At 46.0% G+C, this 6,229-nt stretch overlaps 1 protein-coding gene and 1 non-coding gene across 12 annotated transcripts in view; one reads left to right on the top strand and one right to left on the bottom strand.

Moving 5' to 3' along the window:
* Positions 1-1,337: 1,337 nt before the first annotated feature.
* On the bottom strand, positions 1,338-1,399 carry LOC119473114. Its single transcript, XR_005202296.1, has one exon. It is a non-coding gene; the product is annotated as a U7 small nuclear RNA (small nuclear RNA).
* Positions 1,400-3,227: 1,828 nt separating this feature from the next.
* NCOA3 (nuclear receptor coactivator 3) overlaps positions 3,228-6,229 on the top strand; it is a 149,633-nt gene continuing 146,631 nt past the window's right edge. For 10 of the 11 annotated variants that reach the window (XM_017541360.2, XM_017541362.2, XM_017541364.2 and 7 more), the window contains exon 1: positions 3,228-3,398. The gene's annotated coding sequence lies outside the window, so the exon portion shown is untranslated. Of the gene's footprint in view, positions 3,399-3,526; positions 3,549-6,229 lie in introns of those variants that run through there. The other variant, XM_037743035.1, reaches the window with a different exon arrangement.

Consider the following 6,229-nt stretch of genomic DNA (forward strand, 5'->3'; position numbering starts at 1 on the left):
GAGATTGCGCCATTGCACTCCAGCCTGGGTAACAAGAGCAAAACTCCGTCTCAAAAAAAAAAAAAAAAATTTATTTTATATACCTATGTGTGTGCATATATATATATTTGAGACAGAGTCTTGCTCTGTTGCCCAGGTTGGAGTGCAGTGGCACAATCCCTCGGCTCACTGCAATCTCTGCCTCCTGGTTCAAGTGATTCTCCTGCCTCAGCCTCCCAAGTAGCTGGGATTACCCGAGAGTACCACCATGCCTGTCTAATTTTTGTATTTTTAGTAGAGATGGGATTTTGCCATGTTGGCCAGGCTGGTCTCAAATTTCCAACCTCAAGTGATCCACCAGCCTCAACCTCCCAAAATGCTGAGATTGTAGGCATGAGCCACTACGCCTGGCCTAACACAGTATTTTAAATTTATTATCTGAAGTGTGATCTCACTTTTTTGCCCAGGCTGTTCTGAACCTCCCTGGTTCAAGTGATTCTCCTGCCTCAGCCTCCCAAGTATCTGGGATTACAGGCATGTGCCACTAAGTATTTTTTGTTTGTCATTTGGTGATGGAAGGGATTCATTCACACAACAAATATTGACTGAGTATGCCTCAGTCAATATGAGTATGAGTGGTTGCTGAGATTGCATCAGGAAATAAGAGACAAGACCTTCATGGAACTTTCATTCTTGTGAGCAAAGGAGATATTAAATTAAACTTATTTATTTATTATTATTATTTTTTTATTTTGTTTTTTTGAGACGGAATTTCACTCTTGTTGCCCAGGCTGGAGTGCAATGGTGCGATCTCGGCTCACTGCAACCTCTGCCTCCTAGGTTCAAGCCATTCTCCTGCCTCAGCCTCCTGAGTAGCTGGGACACAGGCATGTGCCACCGTGCCCAGCTAATTTTTGTATTTTTAGTAGAGACAGGGTTTCACCATGTTGACCAGGATGGTCTTGATCTCTTGATCTCGTGATCCACCCGCCTCGGCCTCCCAAAGTGCTGGGATTACAGGTGTGAGCCACCGCGCCCGTCCTAAACTAATTTATTTTGAGACAGGGTCTCACTCTGTCACCCAGGCTGGAGTGCAGTGGTATAAGCATGGCTCACTGCAGCCTTGACCTCCCCTACTCGGGCAATCTTCCCACCTCAGCCTCCTGAGTAGTTGGGAGTACAAGCAGGTGCCACCACATCCAGCCAATTTTAATTTTTTTTGTAGAGACTGGGTCTCTGCTTTGTTGCCAGGGTCGGTCTTGAACTCCTCGTCTCAAGCGATCTCTCAGCCTCCCGAAGTGTTGGGATTACAGGTGTGAGCCACTGTGCCCTTGCAGAAAGGAGATTTTTTTTTTGGGGGGGGGTTTCCAGCAAAAATCGGAAAGCCTGCTAGACAAATTCTAAAAGAGCTGTAACACTAGAAAGGAGATATTTTAAATAACATAACAGAAATATGTCGTGATTTCACTGATAATTCATGCTCTGAAAAGAAATGAAGAAAGGAATAGGAGTAGGGAAAGCTGGGATCAGAGTGGGCAGGAAGTTAAAATAGAGCAATTAGGGAAAGCATCACCGAAGAAGTGACATTTGGACAATGACCATGGGGAGATTGGGAAGGGGTTATTTGAATTTTCTGGGAAAATAGTGTTCTAGGCAGAGGAAATAGCAAGTGCATGATCTTTGAGGCCAGGGTGTGCTAAGCGTGTTGGAGAGGCCCAAGGAGTCCAGTGTAGCTGAATTACAGAAATGAGTGGAAGAGAAGAAGGTGATAAGTTTCGAGAGAGAAGGGGAGGGCAAAAAATGGGCTGTGTGGGGCTTTGCAGATTACTGCAAGAATTTTGCAGAAGGGACCTAAACTGACTTGGTTCTTACCAGGATTCCTCTGTCTGCTGTGTTGAGTACAGATGCTAAGGGAAAACGGTGGAAGCAGGGAGAACACTGAGGAGCCTGCCGCAGTGGTCCAGGTGGGAAATGATGGTGCTGACCATGGATAGTAAGTGGTCAGATTATTTTATTTATTTTTTATCTTTATTTTTTCAGATTATTTTATTTTATTCACACTCAACACATCTAGTACTGATTCAATATTTTCTAACATACAATCCATATTAAAATTGCCCCCCAAATTCTTTTTACATAAAAAAATTTTCCTGAATCTGGCCAGCTGCAGTGGCTCACCCATGTAATCCCATCACTTTGGGAGGCCAAGGCTGGAGACTAAGGAGGTCAAGAGTTTGAGACCAGCCTGGCTAACATAGTGAAACCGCGTCGTCTCTACTAAAAATACAAAATTAGCTGGTCGTGGTGGCTAGTGCCTGTAATCTCAGCTACTCGGGAGGCTGAGGCAGGAGAATCACCTGAACCCAGGAGGCGGAGACTGCAGTGAGTTGAGATCGCGCCATTGCACTCCAGCCCAGGCGACAGTGCGAGAAGCTGTCTCAAAAAAGAAAAGAAAAAAAAAAAAAATTATTCTGAATCCAATCAAGTCTCACCTATTGCGTTTGGTCTTCACCTCTTTCATGTTGTCATATTTTTAAGACTCTAGGCTAGATGTTTTGTAGAATGTCCCACATTCTGAATTCGTTTTTTTCATGGTTAGATTCAGGTTAGCTTTTTGTGTGTGTACGTGTGTGGCAAGAATACGACAAGGGGTAGCAATATGCTTTCCCCACTGCATCATATCAGGAGACACGAAACAAATCTGACCCAGCATTGGTGGTGCTAAGTTCGATCACTTGATTGAGGGGGTGCCTGCCAGATCTCTCCAAAAAGCAAGGTGTTCTTTATTGTAAGTCTTTCTTAAATAGGCTGTGGGATGATACTTCGGGACTGAATATACCGTGAGCTTACTGCTGCCCAACATTTCACCCAGTGACTTTAGCAGCTGAGGAACAGCCTCGTGGCTTCCGACCTTGTGCCTCAGTTCGCTCATCTGAAAAATGAGGATGATCATGGTCCCTACGGGATGCCTGTTTTGAGGATCCGTGCTTGGCATACCAGAAACGCTCCACAAATGTTAGGTTACTGGACGAAGGCAAATATGAAAAAAAATTAAGGGGAGGGTTAGGACTGCATTCCCGTTCTCCTGATCCCGAGGCAGCTCCCAGTCGATCCCGGGCGAAAGCGGCCGCAGGATCCCACGTGGCCACGCCCTCCGCCGCGGAAGCCAGGGCTGGGGCGCTAGAACCCTGGGCCGGCCGCGCAAGGCCCCCTGGGACCGGTAGTGCTGGGCGTGGCCACAGGACTACATATCCCAGTGGCCCCCGCGCGGCGACTTCAGCTGCTGCCGCCTCAGCCCCTCCACAGCGACCGCGGCGGCTGCGGCTGAGTCGGTCGCGGCGGCGGCGGCGGCGGCGGCTGCGGGCTGAGCGGCGAGTTTCCGATTTAAAGCTGAGCTGCGAGGAAAATGGCGGCGGGAGGTGAGTGGAGATAAAGGAGGAGGCGGCGGCGGGCGAGGGGGTGGAGTGCAAGGCGGAGGGAAGAGGGGCGAGTTCCCCGGGCTGCGGGGAGCCGGCGGCTTGAGCTCTGCCGAGGCACCGAGGGGCGCGCCGGCCGGGGGACGCGCTGAGGTAGTTTCGGGGTGTCGGGGCCGGGCTGCTTCCCCTCAGCCCGGGGGGCGGCCCGCGGCGGTCAGAGCGGAGACGAGGCGGGTCGGATCCCCGCTTGGGGATCTGCGGGGGTCCCTGCGGGGAGGGGTCACCCGAGGAGTTTGCAGGGGGACTGCAGGGGCCCACTTTTCCCTTCTGTCCCTAAAGTTTTATCTCCCTCCTGCCTCCCCCAGCCCTTTTGAAAGCTCCCCGCGTCCTCCTCCTGCTGCCCCCGCTCCTTAGCGGCTACTGGGAAGCGCGGGAGGGAAAAGCCGCGGGGACCCCCACCCCAGCCTCCCTGCCGGGTGAGATTTGGTTGCTGTGTTTCCTCCTGCACTTGGGCATTTTACAAATATTTTAACACGAATTTTCATGTTGGGCTCGGGTGGGTTTTTAGTTTTCTCGGTAAAGAGGTGTTTTACAACCTCTGGTGTGAAGGCTGGGAAATGGTAAGTGGGAAGTTGGTTAAATTTGGGGTTTGGCCTCTTTATTACTACTTTTTAAATTTGCTTTCCTCATCTTTCATTTTATGAACACCGACTCAGTCTGTCATGGTTTAAATAAGCTGCTTGTCTTGTACCTGCCTTAACCAAACTAGCCATGGGGGCCTTGGGAGATTTCGTTGCTTCCTAGGCAGTTTGCGAGCACGTAGGGTGGAAAAGTTACCCGTGAGAGAGAGAGCATCTATTTCACTAGCAGGAGTTTGGGAATCCCAAATGGATGACACGGAAGCTATGAGATTCTCTCGAAGTCGAAACTTTTTCTCCCCTCCTCCCGAATGCGAAGACTTCCTTTTTGCAGTATTTGAGCAGGGCTTCAAAACCAACCTGTTTTTGTTATTAAGCCTGTACGGTAAAGAAACAGGAAGGAGAGTACCAGCTGTCTTGCTGCAGTGGTTTTAAATGGAGTTGAATTGAGATGAGTGAGAGTGGTAGTAGTATTGAGTAAGATTGCTGCATCTCTTTGATTTAAATGCCTGGCCTCGGATCCACCTAATTGATCCCTGGCTGCAAAAAAGCTTCAGTGTTTGTTGCAGCAGGTTGTTGAGAAGATGATTGGGGAAATAAAAATCTTATGTCTTCAGCGATGGCTGCATAAACGGAAATGTTAATGGAAACCTGTAAGTTTGTGAATTGCTTTTGAAAATATTTTAAATGTGTGCTCATTTAGAATATGGTTCTACCGCATGATTTCCAATTGGAAAGGTACAAACACGTTGAAAAGCGAGTCTCTCTTCCACGCCAGACCCTCCAGTTCTCCCTTCTCAGAGGCAGAGACTGTTATTGGTTTTTAGAATATCCTTGGTCTTTGGAATAATTATTTTAAGATTTTCATTTGGAACCACCTCTGTTGCTTACCAAAAGCAGGGAAGTAGAATGAACAGAAGAAACAGAAAATGAGGGAATACTGTTTTTGCTCTCTTTAAAAAAATGTTGATAGCTATTGGAAAAAGCTCTTCTGAACTTATTGCTTATGTCACCTTATCTATTAATACCGTTAAAGAAATAACAATCTGTGGGGCTTCAGAATGAAGAACCCTGCCAGGATTCATTGTATGTAAAATGAAGCCTCTGCTTGTAACATGTAAAATGATATTGAACACTATAGCTTCTGTCACTAGGGGTTGCTTCAGGTTCTGCATTTAAATGAGCAGTAATCTAAATTGCCCGTGATCCTAAATTATAGGGGTATTTTATGTATAAATAGAAATGACTTAATTGTCCAATCAGCATTTGAAATAAAAGAGGCATATACCAGCTTTTGGCAGATAGAAGACGGGGATTATGGACTAAGTGGGAGGCTGTAATATTTCTAGAGGAGTTACAGGAGATGTTTCCACCATAAGATATTTAACTACAGAGGCTTTAAAAATGTACAACAACTTGAGCATCAACAAGAAGGTTTACATTTTTATATTTTAGAATGATTTTTTTCACAATTTGCCAACACTAACAATTTGTTAAGGAAATTCAGTGATATTAGAGCTAGGTTATTAAAGGTTATATTAAATAATTTCACTATATTTTGAAAGTGATTATGCTGTGCATTTCCTTCTCTGTATAAAAATTATTTCTAAAAAGTGCCACCCACTTCCTGAACAGATAAATTAGAATTCAGTAAGGAGTGAAATACTGTTGCACCTGGGACCTTTTTTCTAGGAGATGTGTAAATAAAAAGTAGTTTAAAAATGGTTGCTTACTAATGTCTTCTTGGCTGGTCTTTTGAAGTAAGCTTTCTTGCAGGGACATTACATTAAAGATAAAAGCTAAGTGTGTGTTTTTTTTTTTTTTTTTTTTTTACGAATTCAGTCTTGTGCATTAGTATGTTTCTGGAATAATTCATTTAAACTCAGACTACTGTTATTGAAAAGTCTTTTATAAAATAAAAAATAAATTTTAAGGCTGGGCGCGGTGGCTCACGCCTATAATCTAAGCACTTTGGGAGGCTGAGGCGGGTGGATCACGAGGTCAAGAGATGGAGACCATCCTGGTCAACATGGTGAAACCCTGTCTCTACTAAAAATACAAAAATTAGCTGGGCATGGTGACGCGCGCCTGTAGTCCCAGCTACTCGGGAGGCTGAGGCAGGAGAATTGCTTGAACCCAGGAGGCGGAGGTTGTGGTGAGGCGAGATCGTGCCATTGCACTCCAGCCTGGGTAACA

This window comes from Cebus imitator, unplaced genomic scaffold, assembly GCF_001604975.1.
Source record: "Cebus imitator isolate Cc_AM_T3 unplaced genomic scaffold, Cebus_imitator-1.0 Scaffold132, whole genome shotgun sequence".
Taxonomy (NCBI): domain Eukaryota; kingdom Metazoa; phylum Chordata; class Mammalia; order Primates; family Cebidae; genus Cebus; species Cebus imitator.